Here is a 21,354-nt window from a genome sequence, read left to right as displayed (position 1 = left end):
CACTCGAGATGTAACGAGCGGGGATACACACCAATGCTGTGTGGGGCTTGCCAACGTTTTTGGTCTTTTCAGTACACTTTTTTGACATACTGTCTCAAAAGAAAAGTGGCGCAAACTAGCAGCCAAAAAGGAGACAGCACAGACACAACACAGAGCGCTGCTGAAAGACAGAAGCTGACGCTCGTTCTGGCGCACGTGCTTTTATGCTTCCTGGTCAGTGACGTCACCCGCCTATGACGTTTCGTTCTTCCATTGGTCTGATTGCACACGTGATTCAGAGCGCGGTCACGCTGAAGGCGTTCCCAAAGCGTTTCGACACGGCTCGAGTTCCTGAAGGGGAACCATTATTTGCTTCGCATTATCTCTGTAGATTACTCAAGATAAAAATGCACAAAATTACTCAATAAAATCTTGTTTCCCATTTGCACTGCTAGGTGCGAATTTGCGTCTATTTGCGTCTTTGCACTGACTTTGTATGTAATCTACTTGCACAGATAATTAAATATATAATTAAAGGTGAAGTGAATATTTGCATTGCATAATTACTTATTTTTCATGTCACTTGTGTGAATAAAAACATATCGTAATGCTCTCCACCATTTTTTAAATCAATCGGACGTGTCAAACTGGACATGTTAACAAGCTCTTGCTGATTGGCTTGCCTGCAAATTTCCCGTTCACGTTTAAATTTTTCAACTTGCGTGGAAGGTACGATTGAGGCATTGCCTGGTGCGAATTTGCTGCTGTGTGCACCTTTGCAGTGACTTCGTATGTAATCTTCTCGTGCAAGTATTACATTCGCTTTTGGTGTGCACAAACCTTTAGCCTGTGACTAAATTTTTGATTCATTAAATATATGTATATGTATATAGGAGTATATTTTATAATATGACATCATATATTGCATATATGATATTCAAAACTGACTGTATGAGTTTATATCATGCAATTCTGATAAAAAAAAGTCAGAATTTATTTATTTATTTTTTGTGGAAATGGGCTACCATAGGTATTAGAGGATGTAATGAAAGAAGGAAAAAAAGAGAAAAAGACAAAATAATCATGATCAAAAGACTCACAAGAGCTAAAACCAATGTAAACGAGTGTAACCTAGAATGTGAGATAAACATTATGAGCATTGTTCGACCTTACAGATGTCACCTGCACCATTGATTTGACAGCCATATATGAGACTTTTGCTCATTTGACATCCCTCAGAAAGGAAAGTGACAGTTATAGTAGTGTACACTGAAGGGCTTCAGGTTCTTCCCAAACCTTAGCGCTGTAATGAGGTTCCATATGGTTTAGAATTAATTGAATGTACTGTGGCTGACAGCCCAGGTCTGGAGGGTAATTCTGCAGCAGGGACACTGGTTCCGCCTCAATTGAGACCTGGCAGATTGGAGTCCTCAGAGAATTTGACCCTCAACCCTCAATCCAAAAGTATGTCATAATTTGGACATCACTGCCCAGCGGTACCTTTTTCCCCTTTTTGCTTTGTTTAAAGATTTCAGAGCGGTTCTCCTTGTCAGGAACATAATTCAACCTTGTAATGTTGTTTGGGGATGGAGGTGAGTGGAGTGCTGTCCTTCAGAATAAAGTTTCTAGTAATTGTTTGGGATCAGAGTAGGATATAAAATAAAAGTATGTCTAAAATAATTCGTTGATTTAAATATTTAATGGTACTCAATCTTATGTTTGTTTGTAAGCGTTCAGTGTATGTATACATTAAAGTGTTTTTTTAAATGTATTAATAGATATATAGATAAGTGTTTGCCAAATACATAAATGTAATGTCAATTTAAATGCATTTTAAAATCAATTTTTCTTACCTGCATTAAAACACAGTAATTGCAAATACTGAACTTACCAATCTGCAATAATTAATATAAAAACCGTTCACACTTAATGAAATTAATCTTACATGTTTTTGCCACTCCAGCGCGTTCTTTGAACGTGTGTTTTACTGATAGGTGATATTTCATACGTTCATCTTCGATAATAATTAAGTGCTATAAGTGATAATTTTTTGCAACACCACACATAAATCATCTCTACTACCTGACAGATATGACTGAAATGGTTGTCATGAGAAATAACAGTCTGTGACAGCCCAAGGCAAGGTTTTGTTTTCCTGTCAGTAATGTGCCTGTTAGTGTTCGCTGACATCGGATTGGCTGACATGTCTTTAGAGGGCGGGGTTTTGAGGAGAGTGTGTGTGTTGAAGTTAGAAATTATGATACAATGTCAAATACACTAACACCGTTTACAAACACGATTAACCTAATTTAGCTTATTGCATATCCAGTTCATGCTGTAACCTGAGGTTAAGACAATGCGGTTAAGCTTATCTCTTTGGGTTGATGTTTTAACGATTATTTTCGTAAATAATGGAATGGCTGCATGCCTATTAAAAAGTTAAACACAGATGAACAGGCTGTGTGAAAATTGATATTCTCCTATTTTCGAGTGTTGGTAAAGCTGATCTTATTGGATTATTTCTCTTAAATGTGAAGGTGTACGCTTTGTCCCCAGGCTGACGCCAGAGTTAAAAGCAAACAGGACGTCAGGCGCGCAGACAAACCGGAGGCAAGTGCTGCATTTTAAACAGCCTGGCAGCCTCCTCACCTGCTGATCTTCAAAGAGTTTGATGATGAATGAGTCCTGCGAACAAAATATTCAAGGTGCGAGAGTAGCGTACCGATCTATACCACTGCTTTTTGAGAGGGACATGATATTTACCATTTGACTTTGATCTGCATAATTGCGGATGGTTTGTGTTTCGGTGGCACATTTTAAAATAGAGTGCTTCTTTTGAAAGGCAGTTTCAGAAGAACTCTAGAGAAAATGGGTTTACCTCAGGCAGGTAGAATTTCTGTGAAACGCTTTTGCCGCGTTCCATTCAAAGTCGGATGTGGATATTCCTACTTGATATCTTCCCGCAATAAAGGCTTCTGGTTCTTGGAAGGTTACGTGTAAGGAAACACAATGGAATCACTACTAATACCATTGCAGGAGTGTGACTGTCAAGGAATATGTCGTCTAGCAACTAAATTATGAAGGATAAACAATGCTTTGCATTACTAACATCTGTTCTGAAGGTGTACTGTATAAATATCAACAGAGGTAGTGTTTTACACACCTGTCTCTGCAAATGTTTACTAAACAGTTTTATTTTTAGGGATGCACTGATATAAATGTTTAGATGTGACAGATTTCTGTTGCGTAATCAGATTACTTTTTTTCAAGTAACTAGTAAAGTAACAAATTACTTTTGAATTTCTAAGGAAATATCTGAGTTACTTTTTCAAATAAGTAATGCTAGTTAAGTTTTTCCCCATTTATTGATTGACAAATCCCCTGTCAGGAAATCGGGAGTAAACATAATGTTACTGTTCTAGACTAAATGTGAACATCTGTTAATTCATCTCACTCACAAAAACAGATTCAGTATTCCTCCAAAAGAAAAAAAAAACTGTGAAATGCAAACTCGTTAAATGTTAAATAACACAAATATCCTTTATGTATTTAATCCCGTTTTATTAACCAACGTAACACATTACTTTCCATAAAAAGTAACTAAGTAATATAATTAGTTACTTTTTTAGGGAGTAATGCAAAAATGTAATGTATTACTTTTAAAAGTAACTTTCCCCAACACTGATTGTGACATACATCTGAATAAAACTGATTATCAAATAGAAAACATAATAGTAAAGGGAGACTTGGTTCTATCCATTGGTTGTTGGTTGGTTGGTTGGAGGTAGATCTTAAAGGAGAAGTCCACTTTACACAACAATTTACAGATAATGTACTCACCTCCTTGTCATCCAAGATATTCATGTCTTTCTCTTTCTTCTGTTGTAAAGAAATTATGTTTTTTGAGGAAAACATTTCAGGATTTTTCTCCATATGATGGACTGATATGGTACCCCGAGTTTGAACTTCCAAAATGCAGTTTAAATGCAGCTTTAAATGATCCCAAATGCGGTTGTAAACGATCCCAGCCGAGGAAGAAGGGTCTTATCTAGCGAAATTATTTTTTATGTCAAATGCTCGACTTGTCTTATTATTCCCGACCTGTGTTTTTTTTCTGGTTCATGACAGATAGGGTATGTTGAAAAACTCCCATCATGTTCTCCCTCAACTTCAAAATCGTCCTATATCACTGTTTTACTTTTTTTGTTAAGGGTGTTTGATCTTCTTTGCATGTTCACTTTGCAAAGACTGGGTCGGAACTTCTGCAGCGATGCAGGATGATTTTGAAATGATTTTTGAAGTTGAGGGAGAAAATATGTTTTTCAACATACCTTAATTATCTTGAGCCAGAATACACAGAGTTCAGGCAGAGCAAGACAAGACTACCGCGATTAAAAAGTATTTAAATTGTATTTATTTAATGTATTTTTTGGCTAGATAAGACCCTTCTTTGTCGGCTGGGATTGTTTACAACCGCATTTTGGAAGTTACCTCTGGGCCAGTTGTACACTGTCGGCTATTTTCTCTATGTTTCATAAACATTGCAGGTGTTTTGTATTTGGATGTAAAAGTGAAAATATAGAGTCTTCATTTTCTCTCAACATCAGAGCCACTGAGGACGCAGTGGATTCAGTTTGTTTTTGATGGTTACCACCAAATACACAAAAAAAAAAAGAGAAGAGAGGGGAGTGGTGAGCAGAGCTCATTATCATTTAAAGAGACATACACTGAAATGTGAACAGAGCTGTTTTTGACATGGTATAAAGCATGTTGTTTTACACAACCGTTGAGGAATTTTAACCCAAGTATGTTGCAGACATTTTATTAAGACTGTAAAGAATCATACCAACTTGTGGAAAATGGGCATCAGATGGCCTCTTTAAGTGGACTTTTGGAGAAGTCGAGCATACATCATCAGATGAAAGTCTTGTCGTTCCACCAAAAGATGTGAGTCATTAGATGAAAAAAATAAAATAAAATAATTGTAAGTGCAAGTATAAATCATTCACAGTAAGAGCAATAAAATGCGTTTAGACTTTTTTTATGGTTTGGATGATAAATGATTGATATTAAATTTCAATACTGTTCTGCTTAATAAAAATAAAACACTTTAAATTAAAATCAGTTATTTCATCTAATACAGAAAACTAATATATGACATTTATTGGCCTAAATCAAGAGTGCCATATATGTTACCTATAAGGCCATATATCATTTTCACATATGTACATTTTCTGGGTAGATAAAGATAAATTTATAACATATATCTATGTATGTACATATGCTGTACATATGCTAATATGTATATGATGATTTATATATATATATATATATATATTATAAGTAGCAAGCATATGTGTCAATATATTATATTATATTATGTTAATGTCAATGTATGTTATGTATATATGCAACTTTATTAAAACTTGTATGTTTATTTACTTTTAAAATGATATTTTATACTTGCATTTACATTTATTACATGTATTAATGGGATGTGTTATTATTATTATTATTATTATTATTATTTTTATTTTTATCAAATGTAAAATCATGTCCCGGTTACATTTTCTTGGATAAATCAACATTACTTACACTATCAGGGAGAAAAAAAAAAAAAAAATCAATGTAATCAATATTCTATGCAATAGCCAAGTATAAATTTCGTTCATTATTGTTTTCAAGCATTTTATTTATTCCAAAATAATATTTTGATATAACATAACATTAACATAACTATTTAAACAATACAGTTTATTTGTGAACTTATGTTCAGCTATTCATTTTAGTAATTAACTTTTAATGATTTTTTAATTTTTCAGATCATCAGTCATCAAAGCTCGGTAACACACAGATACAGAGATTTACTTTAAATTTCACCAAGCTGAATACTCACTAAAAACTCCCACAGATCATGTTTTCATGCCATGTAAAGTCTTATTTTGATGTTAAAAAGTTATGTAAGTGTGTGAGTTGTTTACTTCTTAAAATTGGTCTTCCTATTAACACCATTATATTATTCATTCAGACTGATTTGTAAACACGCAGGAACACAAGAGACTGGATTTATCGTATGAACCAATCACAGCTGAAAATAACTAAAAAAAAATTCTCAGTCAGCATTTTGAGGAAACTGCCTTCCTTGCCTCCTCAGAGGAAATGCCTCATACTGTGTACAACTGTATCTCTGCAAATTTGGTGGTGTTGACGTCCACGTGAGGGTTCGAGATGGTAGTCTCGACTTTTCCAAGTATTAAGTTAGAATTTAATTGAATGGTCTGGTTTATATCACGCCACTTTCCCACCAGAAAACATGTAATAGAACACAGAGAGCAGAACTTCAGCTCTGTGTTTTTACAAAATGATTACAGTTTCTGTTTTCACAAACAGCACCAACAAGTACATAAACAGCCTGTGGTATATGTTTTTTAAAAAAACAACATGGATCCAGATTGCTTATTGAAGAGCCACATTGTGATGTTACATTTGTGCCAAATAGCTCTGGAGAAATTTCGACTAATGCGGCACTCACGCAGACACACAGACTCCCGAAAGCAGAAGAGCAACATCAGCGCAGTCTAGCATATCGTTTATATTTTAACAGCCAGCATATATAACATCAGCAGACTGCAGTGAAGCGCTTGACTAGGCACTGTATTGTGAGTCACTTGGAGAGGCTGTTAGCTGTTGCTCGCTATATTGACTTTTGAGATCTATTCTCCTGCTGAATGCAGTGCAATCTCCTGCACAAATGTAATATTGATAAAGGCCGTGGCCTTCCTCTCATCCTGCCAACCCTGAGATCGGAATCCAAAACTCGTGAATAGATCTGAATGGAAATTCGTGCCAAGGGAAAGAGAAAGAAATGTGTTTATGGACGGAGAGAAGTGATGTAGCAAACAGAAACGGAGCAGGTTTATGTGTGCGTGTGGGCTGGATGTCTTGATCTCGTCGCCTGCTGACTTTATTAGAACCTGCATTTAGCCTCAAAGATGGCAGTCGCTCATGACCCTTGAGTGGGAGTGTTAATTGTACATTAGCGGTCCTATGCTAATGTTAATTGGAGCGGATCAATAAAATGCTCACGGGGCAGCCATGGGCTTTGCGAACAGGTCATTAGCCTCAGAGAATAGGCTGCAGAATTGTGGAAATCTTGTTTGAACTGGATTTGCAATCTGGATTTAAATGTTTCTAGACGCAGTGTTGGGGAAAGTTACTTTTTTAAAAGTCGTGGATTACAATATTGCGTTACTTTTGCGTTACTTTTTCTCATCTTGGCTGGGCTTGCTAGTTTGTTGTGTCTTGAGTCAATAACACATGGACTGTAATTCTAACAGTGCTTGTTAAAACAGACTTTATATTCACATAAATGCCTCTTTGTTCCAAATAAATTTGAAAACAAGAATTATCAACTTGATGTAATGCTTTCTGAATGAGCGTAAGCAATTACAGAGTAACCCATTTTGTTTTCTTTTTTTGTTGTGGTGTTTGTGTGTGTGTTTGCATGCCATTTCAAATTAAAACACAAAGCTGGCGCATTTTCAATTTCCTCATTACCGTAATGAGCAAATAACACAAATATCTATGTTGTTTGCTTGAGTTTTTCATCTCTGCGTCTCAAGTAATGAATTCATCACTTTCAATGCCCTGCATAAACCATTACTTTTAACTTCTGAACCATGACAGAGAGGCTACCATTTAAACTAATGGAAAGAAGACTTTGATGTGCTTTGGCAGAAATGACAAGCGGAGTGAAAACTGAGAAAATGTCCTCTGAGAAAAGAGAGCTGGCATCTGCATGCAGAAAACATACATAAAAGGATTGCAGGAAGGTGAATTGTTATAGTAGTCTTGGTTTGTGGAGGTCTAATAATGCCAAAACACGCCTGCAGCATTATCTTGTGGGACTTGGAAATGTTTCACATACTGCAGATTATTCAGATAGACACTGAGGCTCATGCTGCCTTCATGTGCTATCGGAAATGTCCTATTTCCCACTTATGAAGTTGTGATTACGAGCTTGGTCGCTTTCAAGTGCTTTGTTGTCGGAAAGAATAAAATGTAGCATCCCATTGGTTAACAATGGTTGACATTCACCGCGCTACATATGCAGTTTGCTGACAATTGCTGACAGTTTTGGAATTTCTGTCGAATACATGCTTATTTCACTTTTCATATATAGTCTAAATGCTTTGTCGACAAGACAAAGTGACGTTGTTGTGAAAATAGCACTGACAACAGCAGTGGTATCTGGGATCAAAATTATTTCAGAATTTCCCAGTATTAAGGCATTCACTTCTAAAAAAAAAAAAAAAAAAAAAAAAAAAAAAAAAAAAAAAACGTACAGATTTTTATAGAAGAGTGTTTTCGCCATGGAATAAAAAATAAAAAAATAAAAAAGGTAATTATGATGTTTTATCTTACAGTTTACTTTTTGCATTCTAATTTTCAAAATTGAATTCATAACTGAGATATTAAAATTTTGAGATAAAAACCCAAAATTCTGAAATAACAGTCAGAATTGCAAAATATAAGATTTTTTGCAAAGATATAAGATTTATTTATTTTTTTTACAGCTATATCGCATTGCTAGGAGTGTGATATTGCATTTTATTACACGGCTCTGTTGAATACTCTGTTCTGATTGGTCAGTTACCATATTCCAAGGTATGTTATTCCCCAAAAACACAGGCTCACCTCATGGGTAACTGCCTTTAGTCTGCGCTGTTCACTTGCTGGGAACTTTTTTTCTTTATATAAGCTTTGCGTTTGGCTGGTTAATAAAATATGAAAATATAATAAAATATATAAACTCATTTCAAGATTATGAGTACAATTAATTATGTCATCCTGGTATCGCGGACATGCTCTCCTTTCATACAAATGCAGCTGCTGCCATTTTGTGACGGTAATGGATTGTAAGATAACTAACAAACTTTTTCATCTTAAATCAATATCTTTTATCGCCATAATTATTTATGTGGTGAAATGTTTTGAAATAAGACTGCAGCGTCTAGTTTGAACTTGCCGCTTACTAGCAATGGCTTTCTTCACGGTAGCTTTGCATTTACATATTTCAACTCAGATTAATGTTTTGTGTCTAATTATTTACTTTTGTGGCAAGCAGCCATGTAATTAGCAGGATAATGTATATCCAATCAGTTCTTATCACAAAATAAAGCCCTTCAGTCCTCTGCTTCACGTTGGGCTGCTGATAAGCCTGTCAGGGTTTATTCTGCGATAACTGGCTGGATGTACGTTATCCCTTACATACAACAGTTCGATAGTATAAGTGTTTAAATAAGAGACAACAACGGAGTGTCAAATTTCAGTTTGACAGATGTTGTTTTTGTTTTTTGTTTTTTTGTTGACAAACTACATAAACAAGTTCATTCTTGCCTAGTGTCGCATAGCCAGACCTTCAGACTGACGGCAACTTTTGGCCGCTTTGAATGGCCAAGGCCCGCCCAAGAGTCCATATGACTGACAGGTAAAGCAACCAATCATGTTCTGTTTTGTGTCACATTATGTTTAGGGGTGTGGAAATGTTGCAGACCGGTGAGTAAAACTCTCTGACATATTTTAAAGATTCTATGCTGCAAACGTTTTTACATACTTTTGAAAATCCAGCGTAAGTTGATCCTGTTAAGTGCTCATCGTCACAGTTGTTTTTGTGAGGGGGTTTGGCGCCACAGCATTTTTGTTTCCAGGTGGAACGTTAAAGAATGCGACACACATGTCTCCCGGAAATCCTGTATAATGTAACCAATCCGATGACAACTTCGAAACTCCTGAAGTGTTTCCACTTCTGTGTGCCGTATGCATCAGATGATCACCCAACAGTTTGTGGGTGTGACATTTGAGCTGAGACTAATTTGTGCCTACAAAACTCTTAAAACTACATTTTGTGACAGAAAAACAGTTATTAATAAAATTAAAGTGGATTCGGGAGTCCATCATGACATTCACTGTGAGGGATACTGCAAGCAGGTGATACAAACAGTGAAACGGTTGGAGTGCTGTTATCACTAGAATATCGCACCACTGGAAAAGGCTCTCAGCCAATCAGATTCGAGGACCAGAAAGAGCTGTTGGTCACACTCGCTATTAAGAAACCATTGACTACTACTTTTTTCTCAATAAACTCCTAATTTGCTGCTTATTGATAGTTAGTAAGGTAGTTGTAAAGTTCAGGTATTGGGTAGGACTAGGGATATAAAATATGGATTTTTCTCCATATAATGGACTACATTTAAAAATGTAGTTTAAATACAGCTTGAAAGGGCTCTAAACGATCCCAGCCGAGGAAGAAGGATCTTATCTAGTTATACGATCAGTCATTTTTTTTGGAAAATAAAAATTTGTATACTTTTCAAGCACAAAAGCTTGTGTAGCACAGGCTCTGGGATGTGCGATCACGACGCTACGTACTATTGAATCACGTCGAAAGGTCACGCGGAGCTACAGACCCAGTGTTTACAAAGTGAACATGCAAAGACTAAGAAAGTGCAAGTCAAACGCAAAAAGGTACAACGATGTCGGATGATTCTGAAGTTGTAGGAGTAAATAAGATTAAGTTTTTCGCCATACTCTACCTTTTTCAGCTGGAGTACACAGACAATGAACTTAGACGTGATTTGTAGTAGTGATGGGAAGTTCAGATCATTTTACCGACCTTTGAGTCTCGTTCAGCAAAATGAACAAGTCATTTTATTTCATTTTAGCAAAATATAATTCAAATGTTACGTGTCACTTCCCAAACACATCTACTGCTTACACAAATGTTGATTACACTACAAACAAGACAAAACTATAATGCTATAAGAAACAAAAAAAGATTAATTCATTGTTTACCTGGGTCTTTAGTCTATGATTAGCTCACCTCACCTCTTATCTGACAAGTCTTCGGGTTTGAGTCGTTCGTTCATCACGTGACAGCTACATAAAATGAACGAACGACTCGAAAAACCCGAACACTCTAAACAGGTGAACTAATTCCAGTACAGAACCTAATAGGATGTTGCGCATGCGCGACTGAACGAATCACTCCCTGAGACGACTCGTTCTTCCGAGTCACATTAAAGATTTGTTCAAAATGAACGAATCGTTCAAGAACGACCCATTACTAATTCGTAGCATCATGGACATGCATCCCAGAGCCTGTGCTACATGAGCTTTTGTGCTTTAAAAAGTATACAAATTTTTATTTTCCAAAAAAAAATGACAGATCGTTTCGCTAGATAAGACCCTTCTTCCTCGGCTGGGATCTTTTAGAGCCCTTTGAAGCTGCATTTAAACTACATTTTGGAAGTTCAAAATCGGGTCACCATTAATATCAATATCTGTTTTCCTCTCAGTTCCAATTTTATATCTCGCAATTTTGTTTCTGCCACAGAATAAAAAATAAAAAAGGTTGATGACTTGTCTTTTCTTGCAGTTGTGACTATATTTTGAACTCAAAATTGTGAGAAAGAAAGTCTCACAATTTTACCTTTTTAATTTTTTATTCCATTCTGAGAACAAGCTTCCATATAAGCAAAATGAGACATGGATAATTTAAATATTTCTGTATTACTTTGTAATTCATTATAAATTTTCTGTATTTTGTGGTGAAAAAAACTGCATTAGAAAAATACAAAATAGAACCATTTTATATCCCTTTGTATATCGCAAAACCAGCCTTCACAGCAAAGTGAGTGAAGCCCTTAAATTGTATGTACACAATCAAGAGTTGTTCACTTGGTTTATTCAGCAGTGTTGTGGTTGGTTTGGTTTTTCTGTATATTTCCCTCTGTAGTTCCCTTGCACTTTCCATGTCCTTTTCAAATGTAGCCAGGAGCCTAATGTAGAACAGCAGTATTGAAAGAGCTCAAGTGAGCGAACCGTTCAGGAGAGAGGAAATGTACTGTCTACTTCACAATAACACCTCGCTGTACTTTATCTACTCTGAATCACAGGAAGGATTACTGTCCAGATGAACCTGACCGCTCCATGATCACGTCTGCGGCGCTACATGATGTGTCTTTCCAAGCGTGTGATTTTTCTCTTTACTCTGGTACCCGCCTTCAGAGCTGCCATTTGCTCCCACTCACCCACAACCAATTAATATTTCACAGTCTCGACAGCCCAGGCACAAATTCAAATGGCCTTGAGAAGCGAGCTGCTTCTATCCCACTTCACTCCACTTTACAGTCTATACCAATTAAGTTCAAGTTCTTCTTTTTTTGTGGAGATTTTTGAGATGCTTTCTTTCTTCCAACCCACCGTCCCAGAAGTCTTCATTAACAAACTGGGAGAACATATTCTGAATAGAAATGGTGTCTTCCATTTGCCATCAGACAATACCGTAACAAGTGGCACAGCGCTCCCATCGCCCCTACACTTGGCGGAATCCTTCATGCCTCTCTCCGTCAGCGATCAGAAGATTGCTGGCACTCCAGGTAATGTTTTTGTGCCGCTAGACGTGGGGTGACATCTACACATATGGATCAGTCCTCATCTTTTGAGAGTTCACTCGTGGGCTAATTTTCACTTTCTGGCGGTCAATATTCCTTCAATTGAATTTCTTTTTCAAATTTTGTGAAGCATTTGTGTGAGCGGTTGTTGCATGAAGCATAGTGCAGAGGTGGTGGAAATGTAGAGACTTCTTGTTCTTTACACTTATTCAATATATCAAATGCTTTTTTATCGTACTACTTTGCCAGATGCCTCTTTATCTGCTGTAAATTGTGAAAGTAATTGATTTATTAAAGGTCTTGTATTTTCATCAATCTGTCAATCAATCTCAGACCATATACTATATAAATTATACCTTATTATTTCCAGAGATACATTATACCAGTAGACACGATTAACTGGTAGAAATTTTCGTCTGTATCGTGGTTACATGTTCGTGACGTTTCTGTGCTACGTGGTAACAAAAACTTGTCGCATACAGGCTTTTTTTTAGTAATTGTGATTTTAAAAAGACTGATTTTAAGCTGCTGAAATGCAATCAGCAAGGAATGAGAACAAATTTCGCAGTCTGAGAGGCTGTTTCTGAGGTGCACGCATGTGAAGATGGTGCTATTACAGCGTGCAAGTATCGAACTAGAGATATTTTGCTGCTTTATTGGCCTTGAACAGTTAAATGCACACTTTTTATGTGTTAAAATGCCTGTCTTTGCAAGCATTTTCGTAAACACAGTAATTTAGGTCTTATAGGGGCCATCGGGTGCAAACTTCACTTTTTCTTATGTTGTTTGAACATTAATGTGTGTTGGCAGTGTATGTACACATCTATCCTATAATGATAAAAATCCATGCAGTGGTTTTTAATTAATCTGTAAAAATAATATCCCCTTTTTCAAATCGAGCCATTCTCAGATGCCTGTCGGTGTGCCGTCACACCCACAGAGGCCACTCCCACGATAGTTGATTGACATGAGCGTTTTACCTCAGACCAGCTGTCACAGTCCAGTAACTTTCCTTGTTTTGATGCCGGAGCAGGGATGTAAATTAGACAAGAATATCTCTGATTGAGCGATTTAGGTGTTGTGTTGCTAGATGTAATAATGAACATAGTGGTCGTCATTTACTCCCGACATCTGAGCTGCTGAAGATGCAGTGGATTACATTTGTTTGTGAATGGAACGCGCCTCCCGATCTACATATATCCGTCTATGTTCGCACAAATCATTCATGATCCAGCTTCACTTACAGCAGAAGTGTGTATAAGCGTTTTTTTATGAATCTTTGCGATCGCCTTTCCTTATATCGTGGTAGTTAGGAAGTTTTGCGGCTAAAGTAAACAAGATCGTCATTCCACACAGAGAGAAGAGAGGGGCACTCATTTGCATTTAAAGGAACAGCCCCTTAGAAAGAGCTGATTTTGGCAAGGTAAAAAGGGTGTTGTTTTACAAAACCATTGAGAATTTTTAATCAAAGTATATCAGAGACTTTTCATTAAGACCCTAAAGAATCATATCAACTTGTAGAAAATGGGCATCCGATGACCCCTTTAAGTGAAAGCAAACAGCTGAGAAAGAAAACATGGGTAACAGTATGTTGGATCCGGGTAGCTCTTAAAGTGACAGCAGTCTAATAGTCCTGCTGTCTGTCATTCATGTTAATTAAACAACAAATCGCTCACCGCTAAGGTGGAGTATACAATTTCTGTGTCAACAAACCAAGTATAATTTATCTGCTATTAGTGTTTATTAATAATTTAATTACTATATTTTAAATTTTTTTTTTCCAATATTCTCACTAGTGCTGTCAAACGATTAATCGCGATTATTCGCATCCAAAATAAAAGGTTTTGTTTACATAATTTATGTGTGTACACTGTGTATATTTATTATGTATATATAAAATATATAATTATATTCTGTACACTATGTGTTTGTCTTTATATATATAAACTTACACAGTACACTCACATATGTTATGTAAACATTTTTTTTTGGATGCGATTAATCGCGATTAATCATTTGACAACACTAATTCTCTAATTTGTTGTTTATTTGTTATTTCCGTATATTTGTATTTTGCTGTATTTTAGTACTTGTACTTTAGTATTGAATTGCAAATATAATAACATGTTTCCAAACATGTTTCCTGAACACTCCCTCTGTCTTCCATTGCTCCTCTTAACTGATGGCTCTGCCCTAAACTCGCACCATTGGAGCCAGTGTTGCTGGAGCTGGTCAGTAATGTGTTAAAAATTTAATAGAGACACTTGTTTTGGGAGAAATCTGTATTTAAAGCACATCAACAGAAGAAATTACATAGGAGATTCAAATTTTTAAGTTTCATTTCACAGACTTACTCACCCTTAAACTAACCTTTAAAGTATTCTGGGGCCAAACACTTTTTACTATAGAACATTGAGATTGAGCAAAATGCTTGTTGCAGGCCATTTTATGCCTCTTATTTCGGTCTGGTTTCCATTAAATGCCTTTTAGTAGAAAATGGGAATGACTTGAAATGAATGTACATTTACATTTATCCATTTAGCAGATGTCTTTATCCAAACTTAAAATACAAATAAGGAACATAACTAGCAATTTCTCAAAAAGAAGAGGTTTATTAAGGTTCATTAGGAAACATGCTAGACCAGAGGTAATTTTTTTTTCTGCAAGCATTGTAGTCATAATGTAGTTAATTTGTAGGATAATTTGTTGTTGGTTTAATGTACGCTTAGAGAGTACCTTGGTTTTACATTGGTTTTCCTCGTGTTTTATTTTCTTATTACTCTGAATTTAGGTACTTGAGGTTCAACTACAGGTACTCTTATATAAGATGTTTTTTTCCCCTTCCTTTTTATGAGAGCAAAACTTAAAATTGAACTGTGATTTGGGAGATTTGTTATAATGGCAATTATCACTTAGATTTTGATGAGAAAAAGATACCTCGCAGAGGCTAAACAATAATATAAGTGGTCTTAAAAGTATAAATGAAATGTTTAGAGAGGCTATAGGTTTTTTTAGAGTGTGGTATTTACAAAAACAAAGATGCAGGCCACAATTCCATGTATCTTATGAAGGAAAAAGCCTGCAAATTTCAGATGGATTTTTCATTTCCAAGAACTGACTGAAAAACTTCTTCCAGAACGTCTTCAGTTATTTGACAGTTCAGTGGATCAGAAACACTATAGCAATCAATATCTGCATTATGCTTTCTTGAGAAAATTGCTGAAGGAGTTTTTAAAGGAGTTCCAAAATTATTGGTCCTTTTCTCAGAGTTGCTCTATTTTTTTCATGCCTTGCTGCTTGTTTTCTGGTAGGAGCACACAGAACTCACCTGTCAGAGTGACAACTATTGAAACTTCTATTAAAAAAACCCAAAAACTTAAAATGAGTCATCTAATTTTATTGCGATTCAAGTGGTTAAAGAAAAAAAAAAGAATCGGGCATTGAGTTTTTGATTCAAATACAATACTCTTCTACTCATGGTCAAATATGAATGTAGCATCCTAACCCTCATATCATTTCAAATCTGTAGAACTTTTTTCTTCTGTGAAACACAAAAGAAGATATTCTGAAAGCTGTCAGTCAGTGTGTATGTGTATGTGTGTCCATACAACAAATGTCAATGGGTTCAGTGTTGTATGAAACCAAATGTTCTGTAAAAAATTGTGTGTTCCTCAAAAGAATGAAAATCATTCAGGTTTGGAACAACATGAGGGTGAGTAAATATGACAAATTTTTCCTTTCTGGCTGGGTGAACTATTTCTGTAAAGCACAAGACGCCCTCTGGAAAATTCTCAGATAACACGGATCATCAGGTTACTCACAAATACATACATAAAGCCAAAATGATATTCAAAATGCACAGGATTACAGCGCAAAGCCTAAATGTAACCTATAACTTTTGGCAGTTTTCCATTCGCTTGGTTAATCAGACTGTTAATTAGCACACTCATAATTAATTTGCAGGCCGGTAATGAATGTGATACCAGTGCCCAGGCTTTTTAAAAATTATTTCTTTATTTATCTTGTTGTTATTCTGCCAAAAAGTGACATTGTCTTGTTTTTAATTATCCAAGGGCGTCATTGCGTATTTAAGCAAACTGCTTGCAAATGGAACAGAAAATTGAATCTGTATATCTGAGAAAAATCTTAATATGCTCTGATGCTAGTAGAGAGCAGTTCCACATAATTTCATGAATATTTTAAGCTTATTTATAAACTTGTATTCGGTAGCACAGTTTTAGTTTTACATAAGTTTTATATGTGTAGTAGCATCATATGCATCAAACTCTAATGGTGAGGTGCGTACTTTGTAAAATGAATATTTGTAACTAGACATCTTGGAAATAAACACAGGCAGTGATGGGTAAAGTTACTATTAAAAAGTAATGAATTACAATGTTGCGTTACTCCAAAAAATGTAACTAATTGTGTTAGTTACTTTTTGTGAAAAGTAATGCATTACGTTACTTTTGTGTTACTTTTTGTCACCTGGGATGGGGTTGCTCTTTTCTTCTAATAACAGAAAACTCAAAAGTTATATTTTTGGCAGCTGTAAAGACCCTTTCACACCAAAAATGAAATTAATAAACTTCAGGCAGAAGGAAGTGCAGTTTAACATTGGACAGGAGAGGTGTCAGTGAATAAATGGGAAAACAAAATAACTAAAGTTACTGATTTGAAAAAGTAACTCTTTCTAAAAAATGTAAAAGTAATGCATTAGTTACTAGTTACTTAAAAAAGTAATCTGATTTGTAACTAAGTGAAAAGTGGAAAAGCTAAACCTGTTTTTTTCTGAAAAGCACTAAATATTGTATTGGCACAAAGAATTAGCATGTTGTTCACCAATGGATTCTCTGGAGTGAATGGGTGCCGTCAGAAAGAGAGTTTTATTCAGTCTATCAATTAACGTCCTGTGAATTGAAGACCTGTGTAAGAAACAATTCTGTTATTAATTATGTCTTTGTCAGGTCTTTAAAGCCTCCCCATAATGGTTTAATTGTAGTAAAAGTGCACTAATCATGTTTTTTTTTTGGCATATTGATTACCATTTGTATAAAACTAATTTTACAACAAATGCCATTGTGCTTACCATGGTTTAACTATAGTAACCATAGTTATTTGTTTTATTTGTAGTGAAACCGTGGTTCATTTTCAAAAAGGTCGTTCTGACTGCAGAAGATCCATTGGTGAGCGTTTGTGTAGCCTGGGGTGAGCGAGTTTGCAGCATTTATTTATTTTTGAGTGAACTTTTCCTTTAACTTTTTATGCTTGTTTTAGGAGCTAAAGTACATTTAGGGTGCAAAACCTGCCACTACTCACCTGCCGTGTCATTCTCCATACCGTGTCCTGTTAAAACCTGCCCGTGTTTTTCTCAGAAGGCCACCGTGGTGCAACGGGTAACCGTATTTCATTCAGCTCCCTGACAGACAATCTGGGCCATGTGTGCAGCCTTGATGTTGCACAACAAAGCCTATTATGTGTGTTTCTGAAAAGTGTGCATGCATACTTGTGGGAGAATAACTTGTGTGAAAATGAGCGATGTTCTGAAAGAGGCTATAAAAATTACGCCAGACGCTCAAGCCTATTACGCCGGTCAGAGTGTGTAGGAGGAGACAATGAATGTTTCAATCTGCGTTGCAGGAAAATATCAATTTAATGAAGGTCATTTTAAAGCTGGTGCCAGCGCGAGGAGCTTTGATAAATGGAGCGGCAGAGAATTTTTTGCCATGTCAGGGAAGAGGAACACGGCAGCCATAAGTCTGTATTACACTTTGCACATTCACCTGAGAGAGAGAGATGGCAACAAATCACTCGTGCATTCAGAAAAAGAGCTAGGAAATATAACACCATTTAGCAAGTTAGACAGTGGAACATGGGCGAGATGGGTGGGCAGAGGACACAAATCAACTGAGGCGGCTGTTCATCCTTAGTGATTTGCTGAGGAATTGTATTGCTATGGTGGCTGAGAGCTTTGATGAACTGGATCTCATAGCCCAGAGTAAGAAACAAATGTAGTGCCAGTAGATGTCCTCAGCACACTGAGAAAATACACAATGTTGATGTACTAGCATTAAACAAAATACATCAAGGTTCTTGTTTTCACTTCTATATTCAAGCAGTGCAGCGAATCACTAAGGGAGATTTTTGATGACATTCCTGATCATGTGGCACAGGAGTGTTTTTAACTGTACTGCAGTGTTTTCAGCCTCGTATTTTTAATACCTCTTTATAATCCATTAATTCGCTCTTCTTTCAGAATTACCGTATGCCATTTTCAAGGAAAATTAACCTGGATGTTGCCAGTTTTGAAGTTGAAGGTTTGTGACCACCTGCATCTGCTCGCATCCACCTGATCAATATTCTGCTGGGGGACCAGATGGGTTATTTGGGTTCCTTTGATGGCAAACAAATGAAACTTACAATACCAGATCGATGCAGGATCAGGTGATGATTGCTGTGATCTTCCCGGATTCAGTATTTTTCTGGGTCATCTATTGCGGCATCCACAGAGAATACCCTCTGTCTTGCTGAGTTCAATCATTTCTGCTTGCACAGGTTCATGTGAGGGTAATAGAGCAAGTTATTGCTTCAGTGCAGGGTTAAAAGACGATATTGCAAAGAGCAGCACTCACTATATTTCATTTGGGCCTATCAAATAATCTGATTTGTATTTGGAAACTGTTTAATGGTTTTTCATTAGAACAAAATTCTATACACTCCAACTTCTCTCCACTTAACCGTTGGAAAAATAATAGTTTGAGGAGCAGGGAAGAAAAGCTTTTTGACAGTTTTACCAAGGAAGCTGATGTTAAAGAGACAGTTCAACCAAAAATGTTTTTTGGTCATTTGCTCAAACTTGTTTAGTTTAAAACCTGTATGACTATCTTCTGTAGAATACAAATGAAGATATTTTGAAATCTTAATATATTTTTGATATGTAATTTTTGTCTAGATAATGAAGGTCAGTGGGATCCATTGTTGTTTTAGCCTCCAGCATTTCTTCAAAATATGTTTTTTGTTTTAATGTTTTGCATAAGAAAGAAAGTCATTGGAGTAAATGATGGCAGAATTCTCATTTTTGGTTAAACTATCACTTTAAACATAAAAACTGCAGGCAGTAGTTGTTCTGTTGTTATGGATAACCAATAAATAAATTGAGTATATCAACTGAGAGAAACGTTTATGGATCGAAGGATAGTGTTTGCTTTGTAAGAGTTCGGCACAAATGCGATTCATTCATATAGTGAGTGTAATAGCGTTTTTTACAACTTCTTGACGCAACCCATCAAAAGGATTATAAACGGCGCAAAATAAGCCTTAAAAGTTAAAGGAGAACTCCACTTCCAGAACAACAATTTACAAATAATTTACTCACCCCCTTGTCATCCAAGATGTTCGTGTTGTGAAGCAATTATGGTTTTTGAGGAAAGCATTTCAGGATTTTTCTCCATACTCTACCTTTTTGAGCCGGAGTATACAGACGATGAACTTAGACGTGATTCGTAGCGTCGTGGACAAGCATCCCAGAGCCTGTGCTGCACAGGCATTTGTGCTTAAAAAGTATGTAAATTTTTATTTTTCGAAAAAAATGAACGATTGTTTGGCTAGATAAGACCCTTCTTCCTTGATTGTTTAGAGCCCCTTGAAGCTGCATTTAAACTGCATTTTGGAAGTTCAAAATCGGGGCACCAATGAAGTCCATTATATGGAGAAAAATCCTAAAATGCTTTCCTCAAAAACCATAATTTCCATACAACTGCAGAAAGAAAGACATGACCATCTTGGATGACAAGGGGGGCGGAGTAAATTATTTGTAAATTGTTGTTCTGGAAGTGGACTTCTCCTTTAATAGAGGTGCAACAGAGTGTTAATATATATGTTTTCGATGCAAATAGCTATGCATTTATTTGTGCTGTTAACACAATGGGACTCTCTTCCCTCTTCCCCCTCTGCTCCACAGCGCACCACAACCAGCATTTTTTAAACCTGTGGTGAGAACTAACCAGTGCTGAAACAGGGGGTTTCATGACCCTTTAAAATAAATGTCATATCACTATCTTCAATAAAATAAAAGCGATAAATTTATGCATTTTTTGGGCTGATTTTTTTTTTTTTTTTTTTGCCCTTTAAAAGTACCATATTTTTTATGTAAAAAGTTTAGACAGCCAAAACCTAAGAATCTGGTGACTTTGGTGACACATTATGGCATAAAAATATTAAATTTAATATTAAATCAAAAATATCAATAGCCACTATTTGGCTGTAGTACTCAATGGGTGCATGTAGGCTGAAATCTATATACTATTATATTTGTTTAATGGACTATAAACTTAGCCTCTTAAGTTTTAGATTTTGTCACAAGTTAAAATCGTAGAATAAAAAAAAGTGCAAATAGCCCGCCTTGTTGGCAGAGGCTGTTTACACTAACTCCGCCCACCAACATGTGACTGGGCTAGTCAACACAACTAAAGACGATTGTTAAAACAACAGATCTATTTACCACACAGATGGTAAAATGCATGTCATAGTGGTTTTTGATGTGCCAGATATGGGTTCGATCTGTCTTTTGCAAAACTTTTTTTTTTCGTTTCTTTTTTCAAGTCTCATATCACATTGGAATGAATTCAAGTCCCATATCACATCGGAAAGGCATTTATTTTCATTTAAAGTGAAGGAAATAATTAAACTAAATTAAGTTAAACTAAATTAAATTAAATTAAGCTGAAAATTAAATATTGGGTAGGGTTAGGGTACAGTTGGTGGTATCCATTTAATAATTTGAATATGAATGATAATTTACACAAAAATACATTATTATTGCATACTGTTTAATAATATACTACAATACTGAGGTGCAGATAATTGCCACTGTTTGGAATGAATAGCATAAATAGCAGAAAATCCATCACTATTTGCACTT

This window comes from Labeo rohita, chromosome 12 (genome assembly GCF_022985175.1).
Source record: "Labeo rohita strain BAU-BD-2019 chromosome 12, IGBB_LRoh.1.0, whole genome shotgun sequence".
Taxonomy (NCBI): Eukaryota; Metazoa; Chordata; class Actinopteri; order Cypriniformes; family Cyprinidae; genus Labeo; species Labeo rohita.
The sequence above is the reverse complement of the archived record's forward strand: the minus strand, read 5'-3'. Positions refer to the sequence as shown.